General features: G+C 34.8%; 2 pseudogenes; both read right to left on the reverse strand.

Moving 5' to 3' along the window:
- Nucleotides 1–10,624: 10,624 nt before the first annotated feature.
- LOC140173052 (MDIS1-interacting receptor like kinase 2-like) lies at nt 10,625–12,216 on the reverse strand (annotated as a pseudogene).
- Nucleotides 12,217–12,336: 120 nt separating this feature from the next.
- LOC112757545 (MDIS1-interacting receptor like kinase 2-like) lies at nt 12,337–15,928 on the reverse strand (annotated as a pseudogene).
- Between the last annotated feature and the right edge of the window lie 9,154 nt (nt 15,929–25,082).

The following is a 25,082-nucleotide window of genomic DNA, read 5'->3' on the forward strand; positions in this document are numbered from 1 at the left end:
ACGGACCACGAATACAACAACTGAGGTTAAATTTGACGAGATACAAGCAGGAAGGGATGGCCATGACGGCGTATTATGGGAAATTGAAAGTACTGTGGGATGAATTAGCACAGTGCGAGCAAATTCCCAAATGCCCGTGTGGTGGATGTAAGTGCGGGATTGGATCTCAACTTGAAGAGCGAAGGGAAGAAGAGAGGGACCACCAATTTTTGATGGGCCTAGATAATGCGAGTTACGGAATAGTGCGGTCAAATATCTGGCAACAGATCTTTTGCCATCGCTGAATCGTGTGTACGCAATGCTAGTCCAAGAGGAGAGAGTGAAACGATGGCTAAGGCACCAAAGAGAGAGGGTTGGTTGTGGGACTCGCGATGCAGGCAGGGAATAGGACGAAAGAACGAGGAGATCCTAGCCAAAAATCAACAATATGCTCTAACTATAGCAAAAGTGGGCATGTTGTTAAATGATGCTTTCAAATTGTAGGGTATCCAGAATGGTGGGGTGATCGGCCAAGGAATGAAAGAAGAGACGGTGACAAAAGCTACGGACAACAAGGCACGCATACTCGAGGAATTCCATCACGTGCACATGTGGCACACATTGATGAAAGTGGTAGCCATGCTATTAATACAGAAGACATGACATGTGAGATGTCAGGATTGACCAATGAGCACTAGAAAGTATTGGTAGATATGATTAACAAGCAAAAATCAAATGACTCTGAAAAAATGGATAGTAAGAGAATTTTTTATTTATGGATCATTGATAGTGGAGCTTTCAACCACATGACGGGAAACCTGAAAAATTTGTGTGAAAAGAAAACTATACGCGGGTGTCCAGTAGGTTTACCAGATGGAGAGCAAGTGATAGCGTGCAAGCAAGGAACAGTGATACTTGAAGGAGGACTTGAATTGAAAAATGTTCTCTATGTACCTCAATTAAAATATAACTTACTCTCAGTTTCTCAATTAACAGATGAAGAACACTGTCTAGTACAATTCACTGATAAATTTTGTGTTATATAGGACCGCACTTCGAGGATGCTGATTGGAGTGGGTGAGCAGAAGGATGAGCTTTATTGGTATCGTGAGGCACACAAGATTCAAGCTTGTCATGCCAGAACAGAGAATCAACTAGTACTTTGGCATAAGAGACTAGGGCATCCATCATTTAAAATTGTGCAAATGCCCCGTAATGTAAGTGAGAAATATACAGGCAATGAGATTTGTGAAATTTGTGAAAAATCCAAACAAACAAGAGATAAGTTTCCTTTAAGTGATTATCAAGCTTTCAATATTTTTTATTTAATTTATCATGACTTGTGGGGGCCCTATAGAACTCCCTCCTCGTGTGGTGCTTCATATTTCTTAACTATTGTGGATGATTGTTCACGAGCAGTTTGGATATATTTGTTGAAAGAAAAGGCTAAGGTATCAATCACATTGAAAAAATTTTTCACTTTGGTTGAACACCAATATAACAAGTATGTTAAAATGGTTCGATCTGATAATGGAACGGAATTCATGTGTTTAAAACAATACTTCCTACAATAAGGTATTGTTCACCAATCGTCATATACTCATATGTCAATACATCACAACAAAATGGACGAGTGGAGTGTAAACATCAACATATTCTCAATGTTGCTAGATCATTACGTTTTTAAGGCAATCATCCTATTCAGTTTTGGGGAGAATGTGTCTTAACTGCTGGCTATTTAATTAATCGTACGCCATCCTCAATACTGAAGGGCAGGACTCCGTATGAGGTTTTTCATGGAACAATTCTAAGTTATGAGCACTTGCGGATTTTTAGCTCTTTGTATTATGCTCAAAATCAGAATAGGCAACGGGACAAATTTGCCAGCCATAACTGAAAATGTGTGTTTATCGGGTATCCTTTTGGGGAAAAAGGATGGAAACTATTTGACTTGGAAAAAGAAATTTTCTTTGTTTCTCGTTACGTCCATTTTGTTGAAGATATGTTCCCTTTTAAAGTGGATCAAGCTTTGGAACAAAGGATTTGAAGATTGTTAAAGAAGACACACACAATGGGCCAAGTTCAATATCCACACTTGGGCCCAATACTCCACACTTAAATAACTGTGCTGGGGATTCCCTCATTGAAGCATCTATTGACAAACAAGGGGGACATGAGCTTAATGAAGAGATTAAAGAGTACATTGTTGACAATACATCGGAACCAAGTGCAGCAGAAACAACGCCGACTTCTGATCTGCCATTGGTCACGATGGACGTTCCACTTAGTCGGGGTCACCGCATGAAGACACCCTCAGTCAGGTTAATCGATTTTATCTCTATTGTCACGATACCAATCAGCCCTACCGACCAACCTCCCTCTCCATCAAAATGCTCAGGTGTGTCCTATCTTATACAAAATTTTGTGAATTATAATTCATTTTTCAAACAACTCCATAGTTTTCTTGCCTCTCTCTAATCAGAATAGGAGCCTCTATTTTTCTCTCAAGCAGTTAGAGATGAGCGTTGGCGTGAAACAATGCCCAAGAAATTCGTTCACTTCAACTCAATGACACTTGGAAGCTCACAACCCTTACCCCAGGAAAGAAAGCACATGGGTGTAAGTGGGTTTATAAAATTAAATACAATTCTGGTGGAACAATAGAAAAGTTCAAAGCAAGACTGGCAATTTTGGGAAATAATCAAGTGAAAGGCTTGGATTACAATGAAATATTTTTTCCAGTTGTAAAGATGGTAACAATTCACATAATACTCGCAGTGGCAGCAGCCCAGGATTGGGAACTCCACCAGATAGATGTCCACAATGCATTTCTTTATGGAGAACTTGATGAGGATGTTTACATGAAGCTTCTCCTTGGTTTTCAAGTGCCTCAACAAGGACTGGTCTGTAAACTTCAAAAATTTCTTTACGGACTGCGGCAGGCTCCATGCTGCTGGTTTGTAAAATTTTCATCTGCCCTCCTTCGATATGGTTTTAAGAAATCTCCAAAGAACCATTCATTGTTTAGCCTTCGTCACAATAGCATGCAATTGTTAGTTTTGGTATATCTTGATGACCTTATAATTACAGGAAATAATGGTGCTGCAATTCAACGTTTCAAAGAGTATTTACACACATATTTTCACATGAAAGATTTAGGCCGATTGAAATACTTCTTGGGAGTTGAGGTTGCCAAATCTCCGACTGAAATCTTTCTTTCCCAAAGAAAATATGCTTTGGACATAATCACAGAAACATGACTTCTAGGTGCTAAGCCTATAGCAACATCATGCGAAGAGAATCATCGATTGGGGTCAGCCACAGGTTCTCTTTATCCAATCCTAGCATATATCGTCAGCTTGTTGGAACTTAGAAGACTGATTTATTTGTGTTTTACTCGGCCTAATCTAGCCTACAGTGTTCACATGTTATCCCAGTTCATGCAAACTGGCAAGCCGCTTTACATGTTGTACGCTATTTAAAGGGACACCCTTGCCAAGGAATTCTTCTTCCACAAGAGAACAATTTACAGCTCTGTGGATGGTGTGACTCCGATTGGGCTAGTTGTCCACTCACTCGCAAGTTGGGTGGTTCATCCAACTTGGTCACTCACCAATATCTTGGAAAACTCAGAAACAACAGACAGTGTCTTACTGAAGCTGAATATCGTTCAATGGCTCAGACAACAAAAGAATTGAAGTGGATTAAAGATATACTCTTCTCTCTATACGTGCCTCATCATGTCCCCATTCGTCTCTATTGCGACAGTCAAGCAGCTCTTCACATTGCTAAAAATCCAGTTTTTCATGAACGCCACGAAACACATTGAAGTAAACTGTCATCTTGTTCGGGATGAGATCGTGCACCAACGCCTCCTTCCATCTTATGTTCCCGGCTTCTCGCTCACACTTAGTTGGCCGACCTTTTTACTAAAACTCTTGGTGTCAAAAAATTTGAGGCAATATTGGTCAAGTTGGGCATTGAAGATTTGCATGCTCCAACTTGAGGGGGTATTAATGAAAATATTATATCAACAATATTTCTATAATTAAGTATAGATACAATACTCAAGGAGTACTCCTGTGTATATTTATTACTAGGATAGAAAATTTGATATAATTTTATATTAAAAGATGTATATATACGTGTTCATAACTAATGAAAAAGCAGGTTGAAACAACTTATTTTCTGTAAATGATCTAATTAAAAAGGACGTAAAAAATTTAAAAAGATGAAAAGAACGGTGAAAATGTTAACACAAGATGTAAGCTAAATAAAAATTGAACTAAAAAGAAAACTCGAATTTTGTGGAAAAATTGGATAAATCAAAAGAAATATAGAAAAAGTCTTAACCCTGACCTTAAGACTATATTTTGTTATGAAAATAAAATAACACAACACAAGACATTGAAAATAAAACATATAAATTAGAAACATAAAAATTATTATTCTTATATTTTATTTAGTGATAATAATTTAAATATAAAAAAGAATAAATTATTAAACTTCAATTTACTCTTTTTTTTTCATACAAAAAATAAAAAAATATATAATAAAAAAAATATTATTATAAAAATTAATAAAAAAATAAATTATATATTTTATTAATATCTTTATATCCTATTTAAAAAAATTAAAAATACACTAATTTAATACAAATATAATTTCATATTTCTATATTCTATAATAATATTACGTGCTTGTATATAAACGCAACTTATATACTTTTACTAGTTTGCTGGCCTTGGATGATCCATATGACTAACCTCACCGAATATAGTAATAATTATTCATGGTATTTAGGCGAATACTCGCATCAAGTTGTTTTAAAACACTTTTTTAAGGATGTCTAGGTGTCAAACTGTGTTTGGATGTATTTAATAAATCAGTTTAATAGCTTGAAGATTAAAAACCAAAAAAATTGATTTTTTATAATAACAGTAATAAACTCAATTGTCTAGACCATAATTATTAGATCTGATTCGATCTAGTCATTTATATAATCGGACCGGGTCATGTTTTTGTTTTCTTTTTTTTTTTACTTCTAAAAACGATATCGTTCAGCAATCCTAGTCTCTTCCCTCAACCTCACTCTTTCATTGAAACTCGAGCTCTATCATATCTCTCACTGTGGCTCATCACTGCTCTCGCGCCCAAGCTCTCTCCCTCTCTCAGCTCCGGTCTCTCTCACTGTCTTCGGTGTAGCACTTAAGCTCGTCGTCACTCTCTCAGCTTTAGTATCTCTCATCGTCTCCGGTCTAGCACTTAGTCGCGTTCGCACGCCTTTCCTACCCTCGTTGTAGCCGGCGGCAAAAGCAGCAGGTCCCATGATCAGTCGTCTTTGTCGCTCCCAGTCACGTCATCGTCTCACACTTAGTCTCGCGCTTTGGTTGCACTCCGTCGTTGCTGGCAGTAGAAGCAGCCGGTCCCCGGGCTGGTCGTCGTTATGGTCTTCTTGCTTTGACTCTGTTGTCAGCTTCCTCTTTGCCGTCATCTTCCTCTCCACCATCATCTTCCTTCGCACAACTAGAAGCTGGTCCTCGACTTGGTGAATTCCAACAAATTTTTCTATTCTTCCTTTTCTGTTTTGTTGTTGTCTTTGATTTTGTTGCTAAGAATATTGTTGAACTAGTCTTTTTTGTTGTTGAAAATCATTACTTACATAAATTTGTTATTGATTATCGTCGTCAAACTTTGAATTTCTTGCTGATTTACTCAAATAATTACTTAGCTAAATCTTTTTTATGCTGAAAATCATTATTGAGTTGAATTTGTTAGTGATTGAACTTGGAATTTGTGATTGTCTTAATTAACTATAAATCTTTCTTTAGGAATCCAAAGAAGAATTAATTAAGTGGGGTTAGCATTAGAATTGTCTATTATCTTTAACTTCTGAATTTGTATAACATATAAAACTGTTTTGATAGCTCTAATTTTGCATCGAAATTCTAATAGATTGTAATTGTTTTTTATTATTTATTGTCTTTTGTTTATTTCATCTCATTAAGATATAATGGATATTAATTCGAAACTACTTAATTCACAAGACAATGTTAAAGATTGTATAATAATTGGTGTGGAAGAGAATGTGAGTTGCATTTGTGATTGCAATAACAACAATAGTTTACTATAGATTGTAGCCTTTTATTTTAGGATAATTTACACTAATAAATTGAATAAAGTTTAAAATTACACAGATGTCCTAAATAGCTAAATCAATTTTCGTACACACATGTCCTAGAATATTTCTATATAAATCGAATAAACTAGATTCAATTTAGCTATAATAGTAGTAAATCGAATCAACTATATTCAATTTACTATATATATATATATATCTCAACTGCAGTGGTGGCGGAGAGGTTGGTATCGTGGATAGGGTGCCGACTTCTTTACAGTGTGGGGCACTGGCTGGTATGGGTGATGCATTGCTGGATGATGATGACGACGATGATGTGGAGCCGGACCACATTGCTGATGACAGTGGCGATGACATTGCAGCGAGTAATCCAGCTGGGGTTGGCAGTGGTTCTAGCTCTGGGACACAGCAATACCCTCCGCATTTTTCATCTTTGGACTTGGATGCCATGAGACAGGAGGGGGTTCCTGGGGAACCCACTGGATTTGGTGCTAGAGATACCTAGGGTACTGGAGGTCTTACAGGGTTTTAGGTTGGTCAGCAGTTTCAGGATAAAGAGGAGGCTATGTTAAGCGTGAAGACGTATAGCATCCGACGCGGGGTACGGTACAAAGTGGTGGAGTCCGATTATCGCAGGTACATTGGGAAGTGTACCGAATTTGGGAACGGGTGCACATGGTTGATTAGGCTAAGTCTCCGGCAGCGCAAGGGTATTTGGGAGGTAAAACGGTACAACAGACCTCATACCTGTCTCGCGACCACAGGAGTCTTGATTATCATGTGATCTTGGCCTACATCATGCCAATGGTTAGAACCGATGCATCCGTCTGCATTAAGGTACTGCTGAATGCAATGGAGGCACACTTTAGGTTCAGGCCGACTTAGAGGAGGGTTTGGTTGGCGAAGCAGAAGGCCGTCGCCCATATTTACGGTGATTTGGATGAGTCATACAATGAGCTTCCGCGGTGGGCCTTAGGAGTTCAGCTAACTATGCCTAGCAGTGTTGCAGTGCTGAGGACGAGTCCTGTTTGTGTGGGGGGGGGGGGCAGGTAGACGGCTCTCAAGCCTATTTTCACTGCCAACAAAACCACTAACAAAACCGTTAACAAAACCACTAACAAAACCACTTACAAAATCACTTATAAAACCGCTAATATCATTCACTAACAAAACCAATAACATCATTCACCCCCTAAACCACTAACAAAACCCTAACAAAATCACTAACATCATTCACTATCAAAACCACTAATAAAACCCCTAAAATCATTCACTAACAATGCCACTAACATCATTCACTATCAAAACCACTAACAAAAAATATATAAAAAAAAATAAGTTATTCGCTCCCATTTTAAAAGAACAAGTTCGCACTAACCTCTTTGTTGATGACACCAGCTATATGGGCTACTCCATCCAAACGATAAAGTATGTCCGGATTATCCCCCATCGGCTAAATATTCTGCTCAAGCCTTTGTTGGAGTCATTTTGGGTCATTTTCTCTAGGATTTGGTGGGGTTTGGATTTGGAATAGTGGTTCGAATGAGGTTAGTTCGAACTCCTTATATAGGCAAAAGAGGGAGTAATTCGAAACAGCTTGTTTCAAATTACTATGAGCACTAAAACTTGAGTAGTTCGAACCTAGCCAATTCAAATTAGTGTGTGTAATTCGAATGAGGGTGATTCGAATTAGTTCTTGAGTCCGCGTGTGTGTAATTTGAATTACACTAATTCGAACTATATAGAAAAGTGCTCTTGGTAGAACCTTGTAACGTTTTTTTATTTTGGTGGAATCATGTAAATATACCCGATGCTTGGTTTATATGGGTCATTTGCCCTAGTTTTGAGTTATAATTAACGAAATAGGTTAAGAGAAAAAGATTTGTGCTTTAAATGCCAAAGAATTTCCTTTCATTAAGTTTTATAGATTGTGACAACGTGTTAGGTCATAGGTGATTGTTATGTTAGTCAAATCCATATCAATTTCATCTGGCCTGGTTAATGTTTGAAATTAGTGTAAGTATGATTGGTTTGATTTTATGTTTTTAACCAAATACAGGGATGTGGTTTTGCTTCCCTCTAGGTTTAAATTCAGCATGTGTGCTCCTAATATAATTTGTAAGAACTTGCTTGGGGAGTGCTTACATGGAGGTCTTTCCTTGCATCTAAGTAGAATAGAGAAATTTCCTATTAACATATCTTTGATATTTTGGTCGTTGATAGCAATCTATTAATCAAATTATTCTCTATGTTAGTAAACTAAGTACTAATTCAGTTGCCAGCATACAATTTTAGGAAATGATTTGAGTTACGAGAAGACAATGTTAGGGACTACCTTAACTATTCTTTTGGAAAAAAGAACATAACTAAAATGAGATAAGTGATACTAATACCAATTTATGTGTCAGTGACAATTTTAATTGATTTATCTTGAATTTCATGGTTCAACGTAAGCATAGATTCCATTCTGCATCAGGAGTTGTAGTTATATGTAGCATAGTGATGTCAATATATAGGGCCTCGGTCCTATTTTATAGGGCTAAAAGAATAAAAGATCCTACAACTAACAAGGTCAAATTTTCAAAAATTCTACAAAACCAAAAGTTCTTACGGGCCAAAAATCCTAGAGCCAACCCGCAGGCTACCTAATCTTTTTTTTTTTAAACATTGCCAATTTGCCATGCAAGCAAACAAGGCTTTGATGTGAAAAATTATGCATTCACTTTCACTTTCCACTTTGGAAGCTTTGATCCGATCCAAAGAAATTACACTATCTTCCATAAATAAGTTAGTGACGGTCAAACGGGCACTAGTTAGCTTCTTGACTTTGTGGTTTGTGCACTATTAACAATTCTGCAGAAAAGCTTATCTCAACTTTGATACTAAATCACAATCAATCTATCTATTTTGTATTTATGAGTGGACCCTATTTTTCTAATCACACTTTGTTATTTATGGATAATACATTGAAATGAATAATGAACAGGAACCTGCACCATATACATATATGGTTAATTAATTAATTAATACCATTCTTCAACTATCATCTACCACCTCAAACAACCAACTTGGGTTGGTCGAGTGGTCAGCTCACTCGTCCGCTTAAGCAAGTGTCGGGAGTTCGAACCCCGCCTTGTGCATGCAGCAACCCATTGGCCAGCGGCAGACCCTTAAATGGAGCTCAGATCCGCGACGGATTAGTCCTTAACCTGTCGGGTTGGGGGATACCGTTTGGGTAAACCAAAAAAAAAAAAAAAATCTACCACCTCAAACTCTCACCTCTCCAGTTTATCTCTCAAGTTGAATGTCTAAAATTATAATTAATCAGATGAACTCCATTGTTTTATACTTTTTATAAGTATAATATAAGAGTTTAATTTCAACATACGTAAAGAACTTTACATTACAAGCTCGCTTTAAATGCTTTCACTTAAAATATGGTCTTTGATGGAGTTCATGGTGTAAGGGATATAAGTAAGTATAGTTAGTTGTGGAGTTAGTTAGGCTGTTACGTAGGGAATATAAAGTTAGTTATTCTGTTAAAGCCTACCAACTATATGTATATACACTCATGTAATGTGGCAGTGTTGATTGGCCAATTCATTCTCTTCCCTCATCAAAATAAATGTAGAGCCTAACCAAAGATCCCTGTATTTTCATGCTACATCAGTTTGGTATTGCACGAAAACCAATAATAGAATGATCAATGATGTACATACAATTTATATAGTGTTGTAATATAGATAAGGAATGAAGCACAAGAATCTAGAATGAAATATCATGGAACTCATGTACATCTGTGTGTATATGATGTAGTATAATGGAAATTGAGTGTGGAAACTGTGTTTATGGTTGAGTATGGAAATATGAGTGTGATGAAGGAAGAATGGAAAATAGTTAATCAAATTAGGAGAAGTAGAAAAGGGAGACAATCAATTTTCCTACTCAGTCATATTTATACTATTCCCTGCTTATAAGTAACTCCACTTTAGTAACGGAGCTTAGGTTGAGTCCATTTATAATTGTTATATATGGCTTGAAATATAAGAATGGAACAGTTCCGTTTTAAACTCTCTTTCCATTCCTTTTTGAGACATCAATTAGAATTCCAGATGAAGAGACAAGAGAGAGTGATTTGGGAATAAAATGCTTGCCCTTCCTACCTCTATTATTACCATTTTCAACACTAAAAAATCGAACACCACTCCTAAACAATCAAAATATATTGTTCACAACTATTAAAGAATTAAACAAGAAGATCCAAAACTAGAAGAGTTGAAAAAGAAACAGAAAATGGAAATATGAAATGATATGTAAAAACTAAAAAACAAGTAACATGTACTTTGTTGGAATCAGGATAACATGACTCCAGCAAATTAAGAAGAGCCAAAATAACTAAGGCAGTTATCCAAATGAACACCAGATGCAGCAATGCGAGGAACAAACTTTTCTTGATTGAGCATAGCTTAAGCAATAGCCCATACTGAACTGAAATAGCGTACATTTCTAAGCTATCAACTGTTGGACTGTGATTTCAGACAAAGGCAAAATCAGTGATGATTGTTTGAAATTAGAAAGTTCATGAGCCACTTGCTGCATTGATAGTCTTGACTTTGAATTAGAGTGCAAGCATGCCAATGCCAATGTTACCACCTGAACTATAACTTGAATGTCTTTTTGACATGATGGTAAATGGATGCGTGAGTCCAAGAGATCTTTTACTATTATGTTTTTGCTAGAAGATTCGAACAAAGACGAGATTAGATCTCCCATGTGTCTTCCCATTAATGTTTCCAATGCCACCACTCCAAAACTGTATACATCACATTTTTCTGTCAAAGTCAACATGTAGGCCAATTCTGTGCAATAGACCATGAAAATTGTCAACAAATCTAATTTCTCAGATTGAATTTTGCTTTAATTAAAGTATCAAAACATTTTACAATTTTTTTGTAAAGCAATAACTTCACCTGGTGCAAGATATTCGTATGTTCCAACTTGCAAGGTTTGGTTTGAAGAATCAGGATCAATAAGTCTAGCTGTGCCAAAGTCTGAGACAACAACATGCAACTGAGTTCAACAAAATGTTGTTGCTTGTTACATCTTTGTGAACTATTGCTGGGGAACAATCATGATGCATGTAAGACAAAGCATTAGTTGTTCCACTAACGATATTCACTCTTTGGCTCCAACTTAGCTCCTCAGCTTCATCATCAATTCTCAAGGCATAAAATAAGTTTCCTCTTTCCATGTATTCATAAATTAGAAACATACACCGATTATGAAGACAAAATCCATGAAACTTGACAATGTTTCTATGGATGATTTGTGTTAACATCTTGACCTCATTGCGGAAACTCTTGTCAAAAGAAGGATTTTGAGACTCCAATTGATGAAGTTTCTTCAATGCAACAACTTTGCCACTTGGAAGTTGTGCTCTATACACACTGCCATATGCACCAGTTCCTATGCAGTATCTGATATCAAAGTCCTGTGTTGCATCAATGATATCTTCAAAAACAATTTTTCCATCGTCTAATAATAACAATTTCTTACCTTATTTATCGTCTAATCAGTAGTTGTTTTCACTATTGCTATCTCTCCAGAGATTAGAGTGAAAACAGAGGAATTTGTGGAAGTTATTATATTTGCCTATTCAAGCATTATAATTAAACAACTTTTCACAAAAATGAACAATGTGATCAAGAAAAAAAAAACAATATTTACTATACACGAAAGTCATATTGAGATGTTAAAACTGAAAAAAAAAATTACTTAACTAGTAAAATGATCAATTTTAATCGAGTATCTTTATGCTTGGGTACAGTATTTGACATACAACAAGGGCCAAGAGAAACGTCAAAGCTGAAAAATTCACTTTAACCAATATAAATTAACCTTCAATATGCTTGGTTGTCACGTGTTTCACAAAAAACAAATATGGAAGTAAAAAAATCGGCACCAAGAAAAAAGGTAAAAAATGGGTTAGACGAGAATCCAATTACTATTATAAGAGACTAATAGCACTTCATTTGGCTGCATGCAAAGATTAAATTCAATATAAAAAAACCTACAGTTATTCTTAAAACAAACAGCATTTTTTTCATGTTTAAACAACATAAGATGCAATAATAAAAGGAGGAACAAGATTTACATTATTATTAAGCTTAGCTTAAACAACTCAAGCACAATTGAAATAAAATATATCTTTTAAGCTATCAACTGATAAACTGAAATTTTTCAGAAAAGGATAAAGACAATGATAATTGTTCAAAATTAGAAAGTTCATATGCCACTTGCTGCATTGATGATCTTGACATTGGATCAGAGCGCAAGCATGCCAATGCCAATGTTAGTACTTGAACTATTGTTTGAGTGTCTCTTTGACATAATGATAAGCGAATGCGTGAATCCAATAGATCTTTTATCATTATGTTTTTGTTAGACGAGTTGAACAATGAAAATATTAGATCTCCTGGATGTCTTCCCGTTAATGTTTCCAATGCCACTACTCCAAAGCTGTAAACATCACACTTTTTTGTCACAGTCATTGTATAGGCCAATTTTGCAGCACAGACTAAGAATGGTGTCAATGAACTCAATTTCTATCTCATATTCAAGAACTAAATCTATTTAATAAAATATCAAAAGATTTTACAAGAAAACATCACCTGGTGCAAGTATCCATATGTTCCAACTTATAATGTTTGATTTGAAGATCAAGATCAAGAAGTCTAGCAGTTCCGAAGTCCGAGACAACAATATGCAACTCTGAGTTCAACAAAATATTATTGTTTGTTACATCTTTATGAAACTATCAGTGAGAAACAGTCATGATGCATGGAAGCCAAAACATTAGCTGTTCCACTAACGATATTCACCCTTTTGTTCCAACTTAGATCCTTAGCTTCATCATCATCTGTCATGACCTGAACCAAGCTATGACTGACATTTAAGGGACAAGTCTCTCAGCAAGCCAAACGACCAAAATTTTAGAAAAACGGACAGAATCTCCTCTATTCCTATAATCTTACCAACATGAATATTATCTTTTTTTATCAATAGTAAACATCCATTTCCAAGGACAACAACAACAACATATTCCAATCATATCTACAACCCAACATGTCAAAAGTCGCATCATATATATTAAGTTGATAACTAAAGTATATAGTTAAATCTATACATTTTACATAACCAAGTCATACTTACTATCTAAACAGTTCGAGATTTAAAATAACATAACCCACACGAAGACCCTGCCTGTGACATATGGAGCATTGACAAACTCTAGGTTTTTGCATGAAGGTTCCATTACATATCACATGGCCCTTGGAAAGAAGAAGGGCTCAACGAAATGAATAAGATCTACTGTGGGGCATGTGGAATGGAACCTGAAATGACACTTGTATCTGAAAAATATGGGAATATAATAGGATGGGTTTTGTAACTCAATGAGCAAACATTATATCTATAACCCACACGAAACAATACAAATTTTACCTTAAAAGTTATATTTATTTTCAGAGATGAGAAATTTATATTAATTAATTATGCAAACAAATAGATAAATAGTTAAGTGAATGAACTGAAATGAGAGTTCTCATTCCAAAAGTCAAATCAAATCAAATATTACACACTTAGGGCGGCTCCATCTCTAAGGGTAGTCCTTCCCTCTAGTGTGCCCGTACGATATAACAGATCCAACATGTGGTCTACACGTTGGGCTAGCAACGCCCCAACTAGCTGAGGTCTGAGTTAGATGCATCTCAATTAATGTTATAACCGCTATTAACTACGGTTTTTTAGTCAGAGTCTCCCAAACCAATACAAACTAAATCACTTATAACAATTTCTAATACTTATAACATATTACTAAATTTCATAATAAATCAAATATATATAAGAATGCATACTAAAATTTAATAAAATCAAGTAAAAAAACATGTATGCTTACAAAATATATAAATATCGTCTCGTATGTATTTTTATAAAATTTTAAGTTTTTCACAAATCAATATTTATTTCAAAAATTCAAAAGTCACAATAATCAAATATTTTCAAACTCTAAAAATAATGCTTCAATTTAAATATTGATAATAATAATACACTTAAAAATAATTATAGACATAATATCCACTCACAACTTGGTTCTAAAGAATCGAAAGCAACTCTGAACGCGCCACCGAACTACCAATTGATGTCCAATAACTTTACAACTCTAAAAATATGACAATAATAATATTTGTTAACAATGTTGTCAATTAACAAAATTTTACTCAATTTGACAGAAGTCCCAAATTTTCTAACCCTAATAACCCTAATTCGGATTTATGATACCCAATAATATAGGGATGACAAAAATTGGAGATATAGCTAATTATTAAGTCAAAGAGTTACCTTGAAACCTCAGTAATAACTAAAACTCAAAAGTTGAATGCTTCCTTCACTCATTAAGTTGAAATTCCAAGATTTGGAGTTTTGAGAAAATGAGATTTTGAATAAATAGAGATAATGTAGAAAAGAAAAAGGAAGCAAAATGATGAAGGTGAGTTTGATGATATTGGGTGATTGGTTGCAAAAAGAAGAGATAAGGAAGAGATGAGAAAATGTAATTGGAAAGGAAAAGGAAGAGAGGATTTTAAAAGTTTTTTTGGAAAGAAATGAAAAAAAAAAAATAAAAGACAGAAGGGGGGACAAGGAATATTTAAGTGGGGGCATATGCCCCCCACGTGCTCGGCCTTTCTTCTTTTTTTTTCCCTCTCTCTTTTGGTTACTACATCATCCATGTTTAAGGCATAAAATAAACTTCCTTGTTCGATGCATTTGTATACCAAAAATATGCATCGATTGTGGAGACAAAATCCATGAAGCTTGATAATGTTTCTATGACAAATTTGTGATAACATCTTAACTTCGTTGTGGAAGCTCTTGTCAAAAGATGGATTTTGTGACTCTCTTAGGTGAACTTTCTTCAATGCAACGATTTTGCCACTTGGAAGTTGGGCTTTGTACACACTGCCATAAGCGCCAGTTCCTATGCAGTATCTGATATCAAAATCCTGTGTTGCTTCGATGATGTCTTCAAATGCAATTTTTCCATCATAGTTCTATACTTCTATGTGAAAAAAAAGTCTCCATTCTGTTTTTAACTTTGTTCAAATTTAACTTTGTTGGTGCATCGAATATAACATAATATGCCCACAAAAATGATAAGTAAGAAGCAACAAGTGATGGGAAGAGCAATTACAATTAGGTTGCTTAGTTTTTTTATTTTTTGAACTTGAACGGAAGAGTTAACAGACTTTGGAGTATTACCAATTAATCATTTTGCATGAAAACCTTGGCAACCTTCTAGATGCTCAAAAAAGTTAAATAACAAATTTATATGAGGTATAATTGTAAGTTTTATAAGTAAGGTACCTCTGAGATTATTGTAGCTAAAATCCAAATTTGATAAAGAAAATTCTCTCCAAGGAATATAAGGATTATCATTAATGGACAAAAAGGGTACATTACTACTGAAAAAATTGTAGCTCATGTCAAGTTCATCGTATAACCGATTTTTGAAGGAATATTTTCACTTAACACATTATTACTCAAGTCTACTTTTCCAAAACTCATGAAACAATTTAGTATCGGAGATGGGATCAATGCTTCTAACTTGTTATTTGATAGGTTTACGTGACAAAAAGAATCAAAATTTCTTATCTCTGATGGTATGTTTCCACCCAATTGATTGTTAGAAAGATGAACAGAGACTAAGTTCGTGAGCTGAAACAGCTTAGGTGGTATAACACCAGATATCATATTATGAGAAAGATACAAAGTGTGTAGGTTGATCAAATTCTAAAACTCTGAAGAAATGGAACCATTTATTTGATTGAATTATATGTATAATGAAAGGTTTAATATTTGTAATTGTTTCAAATTTTCTATTTCTATTGATATATGTCCTTCAATTTGATTTGAATTTAAGTAGAGATATGTCAAATTCTTTGATTGTCCCAAAGTAAAAGGAATTGAACCATTGAGTAAATTATGTGAAAAAATTAATGATATAAGATTACTCAAATTCCGTATTTGTAGTGGTATGAGACCTTAAATTTAATTTGAATCTAACTTAAGATATATCAAATTTTTCAATAGACCAAAAGTAGAAGGAATAATGCTACTAAGAGAATTGAAAGAAACATGAAAGAACTCAAGCTGGGTGAGATTTGAAAGTGTTGGATGCAGCTTACCATAAAGACTATTATTCGACAAAACAACATAAGAAAACTTTGTGAGAGTACCAATTTCTTTGAGAATACTTCCCGTAAGCCCCATTCCATCAAGACTCAGAGAAACCAAATTGGGGAAGGCCGTGAAGTTCAAGGTCTGAAGCCGCAATAATTTGGATTCATAATTCAATTCCCATCCGTAAATCCCTAAAACACTTCCAGCATCATTGCAATTGATGCCCCTCCAATCGCAATGGTTTGAGTCATTGGCGTGATGACTTCCCCACCAACCACTCTGACTGTCTTTCCGAATTATTGAAGGAAGACGAAGGCGGCTCCATGATAATGAGGTTGGGTGCATTTGGTGGAAATATCCTATAAGAGCCTACGGTAGAAAACAAAAGCACCACTGCTATAATAAGTAAAGCACAGTTACTACATTTTGCCACCATTTTATATATTGTTTTGTTCTCAAATTGAAAGAAGAGGCTTTTGTACATACAATGAGTTAGTGTGTATGTTTATATACCAATACCATGTATGCACAAACACGGCTTCATTGTGAAAAACAGTAGTCTTAGAAGATCAACCTATTTTGTGATTTGTAGTTATTAATTAGTTATCATTAATATTTTTAATAGTATAAAATTATATTTAATAGTATAAAATTACACACTCTTTTTTTAATGGTTAAATATTAGTTAGATTTTAATAAAAGTGCTGGCGGTAAGGCTTTCTCTTTAGAAAATTATGCATTCACTTTCACTTTCAACTTTGGAAGCTTCCGGTCCAAAGAGATTGCACTGTTCTTGTGGAATCATAATGAACGTGTCAAATGGTCACTAAATAGCTATACTTGTGTAATAATGCACGTATATGCTACTGGTTCCTCTTAAAAACATGTTATAAAAATAGGGTCCACTCAACAATTTAGAATAAATACATTGACTGAAATTTTGTATCAAACTTGAGATCAGAGTTGTTATTAATTACAATATAGAAATGTCACAAAAAAATTCTCATTCTCTTAATAAGCAAGTGACATACACCTCTTTATCACTTATCCTCTTTATTATCTATTATTTTGCTGCATGTTTGAAGTCATTAATATTTTTTTTAAATCAATTTCAGTTTTTCCCAAATCAAATCCCTAACATCTCTCAATCACATTATTATCCATTAAAATGCAATAATTCTCTGCAAAAATTATAAAAATTAAATTAAAAATTTTTAACAATTTCTACTATACAACTTATATTTTACATATAGACTATTAAAAAATAAAACATAAAATATAAACAAAAATTAAAAAATAAATTTTTAAAAATAATTATTAACTCGTTATATTAAAATCAATAAATAAGCATACATATGAATATTAAATAAAAATATTAAAATAATTAAAATCATGACCTATTAGTGCACATATGAGATAATTTGAAAAATACAATAAGATAGTTTAAAATTTGATAATATTAATTATAAAAATTTATTAATTATAGACATCATATAGGTATGAAATTATGAATATTATGAGTACAAATTATGGATGTTATTAACATGAAATAATGGATGTTATGTGTATGAATCTATAGATGTTATGAGTAAATTTATCAATTGAATAAATTAATTTAAGAATTTGATATTTTTTTAAATTCAATTATGATAAAATTTAAAAACATATGTGTTAACTTTATAGTTACTTATGCAATAACTAAAAAATGATATGTATATGGATGTAATATCTAATGAACATGAATTTAATTTTAGATGTTAGTTGTATGTAATTATGGATGTTATGTATATGAACGTATGAATGTTATGCGTATGAATTTAGTTAGTACAATATAATGATAAATGCACATAAAAGCACAAAAAAAAAAATTAAATCAGTTTATTATCATACCTCATCAAAACTAGTGTATTTTTCATATTTTTGAAAATTGGTTGACTGACAACAACCTCGTCGGGTGAGTCCATCTGTTGTGCAAATTCTTCATCAGCACCTTTTACCATAGGTACCGTATTAAGGTCGAATTCAAATGCCATACTATTTGTAATGATAAACGCGATTTCTTGTAAAATTCATTGGCTTATACACTATTGTGCTTGCAATTGTATTAGAGTCGTGATTTTTGAATGATCATAATTGAATTAATGGAAGGTATACATTACAAAGAATCAAGTGCAATTAAAATGCCTTAATGGAAATAAAGAATTAATGATTTTTTCGTATCTCCATTGATTGATATTAAATGCCTTAAGGAAAACAAAGAATCAAGTGCAATTAACTCTATTAATATATATTATCATTACCGTCCATTCTTATTATTATTATTATTAATATTTAATGTATTATTAAATATAAAAATTAAATTATAAAAAAGAATATTAAGTATTAATTACAAGAATAATAATAAGAAATATGATATTATAATTATTATGATTAATAAGTGGAGTTGATGAAAATATGATAAGTGGAATGATAAGAGAGTGGAATAAAAAATAAAATTGTTATTAAGTGATGTAAATAAAGTAAATTATGAAAATTTTTGGCTAATTATGACTAAAAATTTTTTGTTACCAAACTTTTTCTATTAATTAATTAGTTACACGACTTAAGTTAATTCTAATATTCTTCGACTATCATCTGCCACCTCAAACTCCTTACCATGCATTAGTTTAGCTCTCAAGTTGAAAATCTAAAATGGTAACTAATTTGTTGAGCTATGAAGCTTATGATTTATACTTTTTATAAATATGGTTTAAAACATAAAAAATAAAATAATTACTCACATAAAGACATCAGCATACAAAAATAATAAAAATATTGATGGGTATTATGTTAAAGAGTTTGGTCAATTATATTAAATTATCTAATAGTTTTTAATTATTATTTTTATATAAAAATATTTTCATATGAATAATCACTCAATAATAATAATAGGGTCCTATGACCTATCCCGTGTCTTGCAAAGTCTTCTATACTCATCTTGCAAGTCTTCGGGCAACTTAACCGTAACAATTACTTGGTTGCATGTATGAACATGATATGACCACATATGCATAAGAGTCCCGCTAGGGAGACAATGAAATATGTATACAATGGCTATAATGGGCTGTTTATTAGGCCCAATTAAAATTAAAACAGAAAATTAACCCATCAATAACCCTAATTTCCTTTGGCTATTTAATTTTCCACACCACCCAATTTCTGATATTTTCACTTTTTCCCCAAAATCCCAATCCTTTTGGTTGTCGCCGTTTACCTTCCCCACCAAAACCCTCCCAATCGCTGCACAGACCTGCGACCACCCAAACCCGTGTGCGCCGCAAGCTTCAACCGCGGAGGTGACCCGTGAACGCAAGTGACCTCATCGTTGCCCTCAAGCACGGCGCCCAGTTGCTGCTGAACATCCCGCCGTCACTGCAACCGAGCCCTTGTGCGTTACGCCTCCGACCAGAACTGCAGCCAAGGGAGTCCTCACCGCCGAACCGAGCAGCTGCACAACTCTCCCTGCACTGGCGCCGTCATCCCCGTAGCAGCGGAGCATCCGACCCTGGGAAAACAGCCGCCTGCTCATCAACGGTTCACCGGAAACACAACGAATATCATGACCAGAATAATCCTAACCATCCAAGGTAAGTGGGTCGAGTTGTTCATTATTCGAATGGTAATCGCTGTTGCATGTTGTACTATAGATAGATTTTGTTGATGATATGAATGATTAACCATGGTGAGAAAGCAGTAGGTACGATTTTAGTATCACAGAGCCTGTGGAGTATGTAGTTAGTTTAAGTTGTTGCAATTCATGATGATTTAACTTTAGCGGGGGAAAGGTCGAAAAAGTTTGGTGATCTTGTTTATATAGCAGTTAAATTTAAAATTTTTTTTCTCTTTCCGCATGGACCATGTGCATGCAATGTGACGTAAACTGGCTGACCATTGTTGAATTTTGGTTGATATTTGTTGGATGGTTACTTCAGTAGGATATTGGATGGTTAGTCTTGCAATTTTTCTATAGTTTGGACAATTTCCGAATCATACTATTTTGCTCGTCACTGTAGCCAAAGAATTACCTGAACTTTTGTTATTGGTTTGTAATAAAAGTAAAATAATTTTCTTATCAGGCCTAGACCGTTAGATTTTTAACCCCGGATGACAAAATTGCATTTAAGAGACTTTAATAAGGTGATATCTGTTATATGGATATAAGGAAAGGGTTGATGGCCTTGCGGTGCATCTTTGTGTTATGTTGTTTTGTGCAAACCAAATATGATTATGCTTTTATTTATTGTCTTTAACTCATGCTCCCAGCTACATGAGCTGGATAACTACAAAATATTATCTATTTTTTGTGTGTGTGCCTCAGGAAGCATTAAAACAACCTCACTATCCTAGCTTCAAGGTTTCTACAAGACAGGCATCCTTAATTGCTAGGAGGTGAATTGATTTGGTTTAGTGTTCCTTAGATATTAATTTTCACAATATTTATATTGGTTTATACGACTTTACATCACGATGTCCACTTTCTATTTTTCTGTACATATTAAGTTGTTTGAAGTCTTTTTAGAATTAGCGTGAATCATGTATCTTTCATCTTTGATCCAACCTATTGGTAAACAGTTTAGGGCATCAACTGAAACGCGTGCTAGGAAGAGGAATGAAACCTTAAATGTGTCTTTTGTGCATTTTATACTGTGTAAACACTCTTCTTTATTATGTGATTGAATTGTTGGTCCTTATCATAGGTGCGGGGGATATTTAATTGGATGGGTACATCAGTATGTAAAGTGGCCATCGGTATTGATAGATGATGTTAACGCAGAAAAATTGGGAGAATTTGATTTCAATGACCGTGAATGATATGTTGATGTTATTATGTTGAAGGCCACTTTGAAAACACTTAATGTAAATGCTATTTTGATGTTAATATGTTATGTTCCAGCTTATTTTTTCTTTTGATTTTTGCATGATTTTTGCTTGTTAAGTAAACATTTCCTTTCTATATGCTCAATTCGGAGGACATCTGAACTCGGTACCTAAGTTGTGAATCATTTATTCGCATGCCCTTTTGTGAAGGGTAAAATTTATTTCTGTAGCTGCCAAGTTGATGGATTGTGTGAAAGTAGTTTACATTGATTATTGGTGTGGTTGTAATTGACGGCTGTGCTCCTCCTCTTGGTTTGTTAGTAATATTCGTAAGCAATTTGGATGGTCGCTTTAATAGGGTATTGGATGGTTGGTGTATCTGATAGAAATTGACCATAGTTATTTGGATAATTACTTAAGTTTGTGGTTGGACAGTTGGATTTCGTATTTGCTGCCATGTCTTCATGAATTAATTTTTTTATCTTAATTATAGATGGTTACAAAAGAGAAATTTTGAGGTTTGATATTTATATATCTTCCATAACATAGCAGATATAAGAAAAAGGCTATAATCTTTGAGGCCCATATTTTCTTATCTGCCTCGATACATCAGTGTTATATTCTCGTGCCATATAGCTCCAATAATTAAGGTTACATCAATTGGAATGTAATATTATGCTATTATTTACGTTATTTGGTTGCAAGTCACCTACCTCTTTTGTAAGAGTTAACGAGTTAGATTTCAGGGGAACTATTGTGTGAGTAAATTATCACGGTGCTCAAACAAACCAATCTCTATACCGGTCGAACACAAACTCAGATGAGTAAAAAGGTATCACATTGATTACATGAATAAATGAACATATTTGGTTATCTTTTTGGCCGTTATTTTGATCCTTTCTTGTTTTGCTCAACAGAAACTAGTCGCGACGCGATGCTCACTTGCTACATTAACTTGTTTACCCACTTGGAACGACATAATGAGCAGGCTAAGTTGGCCAAGATTGACGCCATTGGATTTGATTTCCTGCGTCGGGTACCACAATGGCATGTGAAGCAGAGCATCATGCTCCAACTAGCTAGGGCCTATGACGTGGAGACAAACACTCTCAAGGTCGACGCAGGGGACATTCGCATTATCGCCGAACTTATCGGCAATGTATTCGGCATACCTTCGCGAGGTTAGTGGAAGTTATGTAAGATGTAAAAATTCCCCTATGTGGTTATGCTTTTTCCATTGTTGACACGTACTGATTGTGGTAAACTGTTTCGTTTCGCGTAGGGGATCCAATCCCGGAAGAGAGTTTCAGAAGAAAACTACTACCCAACTGCGGGACTTTGTCTTTGCCTGTCCAATGGAGACCGAGCAATAGAGGATAACCTTTAGAAGATACTTTATCATGGTTGTTTTGAAGATGTTTCTTAACCCCACAAGCCAGCAGACTATTTCTCCGTGGCACCTCCCTCCGATATTGGAGGTCTCGAACCCAAGAAGATTTCATTGGCCGTATCAGATATTAAAGTGGCTACGAGACGCAATAAGAAAATTCCAAGACGAGAACCGGAAAACATGCGGCGGGTGCATGTTCGTGTTGCTTGTATTGCAAATAAATTAAGTAAATTTAAAAACCATGTACGGCTTTAGGTGTAAGTCCTAATATTTAAGTTACTTGTGTATAGGTTTTGTACTTTCAGCGCTTAAAGCATGGTCCATTGCGTGCATGTCAAGTACCCGAGCCTTGGATTGTTGAATGGACCACTAATGAACTTGATAAGAAGGCCGACCATGTTATTTCACAAGTTCAATCTCTACGAATCTCTTTTTTATAATCTAGTTGAACACAAATGCAATTGGAGGTTCACGTTTTTTTTCATCTCTTTGTTGTCCCATGTTGAACACACAGGGTTGCATAGTCAACAATGCAAAGAAAGAGATAAAAAAAAAGAAGAAACAGTCTTCTAGTAAAGCAATTAACGAGAAAGAAAGGTGTAAAAAGCCCCTCAAGGACCCTGACCAATCTCCATCTACCCAAGGCAAGACTACATCTCAGCCAAGCTATAAGGAGGCGAATAAAGTGATCTACTTTCTTTATGATAGATCGTGCGCTCATTTAATTGGATCTTTACTTATGTGATAGGATGGTTGATCCTTATCATAGAATTTGCGGTTACAAAATTGGAAAGTTACTTCAGTACCTGGCTGCATGATTGCTTTTGATATATGATGTGTATAAATGAAAACTTGGGAGACCTGACTTCAATGACCGTGAATGCTATTTACATGTTTTTATATTGAAGGCTTGTTTGAATACATTTGTCGTGTCTTAATTTTCTTAAGTTTTTATTTGGGTTGAGTTTGTTAGGTAAACAGATTCATTTAAGATGCTCAAATTAGGTTTTGATCTGAACTGGATAGATAACTTATGATTTATTTATTTGGATGGCTTTTTATGCATGAAAGAATTGCTTTTTGGGGCTGCCAAGTTGTTGGATTGTGTGAAAATAGTTTTCATTGATGATTGGTGTGGTTGTAATTGAGGGTGTACTGCTCCACGTAGTACGTTTATATTTTTCGTAAGCTATTTGGATGTTCACTTTAGTAGGGCTTTGGATGGTTAGTTTTTATGATAGATAGTGAGTTTTTTCTGTTGGGTTTGTATAATTGAAAGGTAATTTTAGTATGTGATCGAATGGTCGGTTTTCATAGATGATGTTTAAACAGGAAAATTGAGAGAGTTGTTTGGAGTGGTCGGTTTTGTTTTTTTATTTGGATTGTGTTTGTTATGTAAACAAATGCATTTAAGATGTTCAAAGGGGTTATGTTCTGAACTGGATTGCTAATTTGTGATTCATTTTTGTTAGTATTTTCATGCATCCGTCTTTATCTTTGTACATTCCTTCATTGTCTGCTGTGCAACATGCTGTGATGTGCATGTAGTTGTTAATTCTTTTGTAATTCCAACAGTGTGGCAAGGTCGAGATCGGAAGAAAACAGCAGCGCAAGGACTTTGACTAGTCGCCACCTACTAGGAGCCAGGCAAAACCTCATCATAGGGATATCGAAACGCAGAAGATGTGCTTGGTTAATTACCATTAGTTGTGTTATTATTATGTGTGTTTATTTCTTCATGCAAATGATGATATCTATGATGAAGAGTTTCAGTATTTTTGAATATACACCACAGGAATCCAGGCCTGGTACGAGGAGAAAATTGCCTATCCGCAGAAGCCGATCTAGAAGCGACACCAAAAAAGCAATTACAAGAGAAATTGTCCAGGAAGCAAGGCTGCACCGTTGGTAGTCCCGAACTCTCTGATGATGAGGACAACGTGCCGCTTGCTAGAAGGATACGATTATTTGAACAGCAGCGTCCGCCACATGATGTAAAACAAGCAGAGCCCGCATTCAAGAGCAAGAACAAAGGTCCTCAAGAAGAAAACACTGACCACAAGGATGCATCTCCACACACGCCGCCAGCAGCACATGTCCAACTCAGTGACTATGATTTTGACCGGTAATTGGTTTCTGGCTTACCTTGTTGTATGTTTCTCTTTTTTATTTTTCATATCCAGCCTTGTGATTTGCCGTCTAGCTAGTCATAACCTGTCGTTTTAGCTAACTTCATGTCGCATTCATTTGCAACGAATTCGACATCTCGATCGTGAATTTGAGCAAGTACTCAATAATGTTAAACAGGGGCGCGAAACAAAGACCATAATCATGCAGCCCCTACAAACGGTGTTGCCAAACAAATTAAGCTACCATACACCGAGTCCAGGGAGACCTAGCTTTTCACTCGGTTTAACTCAGCTTAAAAAAGACTCCAACCCTTCCCGATACATTCAATTCATCCAAGCCTAAGAAATA

This window comes from Arachis hypogaea, chromosome 16, assembly GCF_003086295.3.
Source record: "Arachis hypogaea cultivar Tifrunner chromosome 16, arahy.Tifrunner.gnm2.J5K5, whole genome shotgun sequence".
Classification (NCBI taxonomy): Eukaryota; Viridiplantae; Streptophyta; class Magnoliopsida; order Fabales; family Fabaceae; genus Arachis; species Arachis hypogaea.